The sequence below is a fragment of the Elephantulus edwardii genome, unplaced genomic scaffold (genome assembly GCF_000299155.1).
Source record: "Elephantulus edwardii isolate Elephantulus edwardi_28Jun2011 unplaced genomic scaffold, EleEdw1.0 scaffold00021, whole genome shotgun sequence".
NCBI classification, from domain to species: domain Eukaryota; kingdom Metazoa; phylum Chordata; class Mammalia; order Macroscelidea; family Macroscelididae; genus Elephantulus; species Elephantulus edwardii.
In genome coordinates, this window is record NW_006399771.1 from 18,038,969 (window position 1) to 18,040,837 (window position 1,869).

A 1,869-nucleotide genomic window follows, 5' to 3' on the forward strand; every position below is an offset into this window, starting at 1 on the left:
AGATCTGGTGGCAGAGTCCATAGGGAGTTGTGCTGCTAATCCAAAGGCCACGTCTTCCTAGAGGTCCAAATCCACCAATGTTCCCCCAGAGAGAACTGAGTAATCACTTTTCATGTGACTTACAACCTCAAAAACCCACCGGAAGGTCAGCAACAAGTTTGTTCTGTCTTGATGGAAATGGGTTTGAATTTTTTAGTTAAACGTCAGGGGATTGTTTTGAGTTAAATTATACTTACTCTCCTCATATTCTGTTTCTTTAGGGAATGAAAATGCTCTATAACCTTTCTCCTTGGATGTCTTTGCCCCCAAAAAGTTTCTGAAGGTCTCAACGTTAGCTCCTTCCTCTCATCATTCATACACAGCTCAGTTGTGTATAAAACTTGAAACTCCGGAACTTTAAAATCCAAGTAGGGTGATGCAAGGGCAGATAAACAGTTGGGGTTCCTTAATCCTTGTGAAGCTGTCGAGGAATGATTAAAAATATCCAGCTCTCAAGAGCCATACGAGTAAGCTTGTCCTGTTACGATCCTGAGAACTACACCATGAGCTTCAAATTATTTCCTTTTTCACTTAAGCTAACCCTAGGAAGTTTCTTGCACAGAATGAACCCTAATTTATATGACTAATTCCACAAATACCATTACTCATTTTGGTCATGCTTTCTAGTATGATTTCTCCATAAATGAAACATGATAATATTTCCCTAAGAGTTTGTTTAATAGCTGGGTCAACACAAATTACATAATTGCTTGATTTAATGGGCTTGTGTAAGCAGGTGTTTTCTAACATCATTAATACCATAACTTGTCTTGGAAGCATTATGCTAATAACTTGCATAGGGCTCTGTACACATTCTTTGGATGGTTTTGATTGAAGCTCGTCAAGATTCTTCCCAAGACAATTTTAATTAGTGATTGATATCTAAACCAGAAAAAGAACTGCATGCATTATTTTATATAAAGGTAAGAAAATATGATATGTCACAAGATTTCATCCCCCTGCCTAGACATGGCAGATGAAAATTCAAAAAAAGAGAACTACAGTAATATAACCATATCAAGTTTCCCATGACTGGTGGCATTCATAAAAAAAAAAAAATCTTTACTTTCCAGGGTCACAGTTCCCCCAGAAAAGAGGAAACAAGCACAGCCATAGAGGAAATTGCATAAGCAGTAGCTGAGGAGGTCTTAAAAGATGTTTAATCCTTTGCAAAGTTTCACTCGAGGCATTCAATTACTATTTAAATATTATTTAAAATATCAATATTGTTTGTAGGGAGCTCTGGTGGTGAAAAGTAAGGAGCAGTGCCACCAACCAAAAGCAGGCAGATCGAATACACCAGCTGCCCTGAAAGAGAAGAAGGGAAATCACCTTCCATGCATTTCACAATTTCACAGCCTCTGAAACCCACTAAAGGGTTAGTTATGACTTCATTCTGGCTCAACAGCACCTAACAGTAATAACAACATATTCTGTCATCTCCTTTATTTTTTCTTATCAAATCATCTTACATCAAATTTTATTGAGCTTTTTTATGATTCAAATATATTACAGCTTATGAGTAAATATGCATTTCTAGGGTGTTCCAAGTGCTAATTCTTATATCCCATTGTTCCTCATTAGGAATCAGTACACATACCTGTTTATGTAGAGAGTTAGCAAAGAAAATAATTATTTCATTAGGGATATGCAGTTCATTTTAACACCCCTTTGTGGTCAGTCACTATAGTCTCTTTTTCTTATAGCTCATCTCTAAGATTTCATATTACTCAATTGGAGAAATGATGAAAGTTATACAAGTGTTCAGGTCTTTCATTTACAGTCACTATGCAGAACAGAGCAAGGGAACACTGCATGGTTCAAAATTGG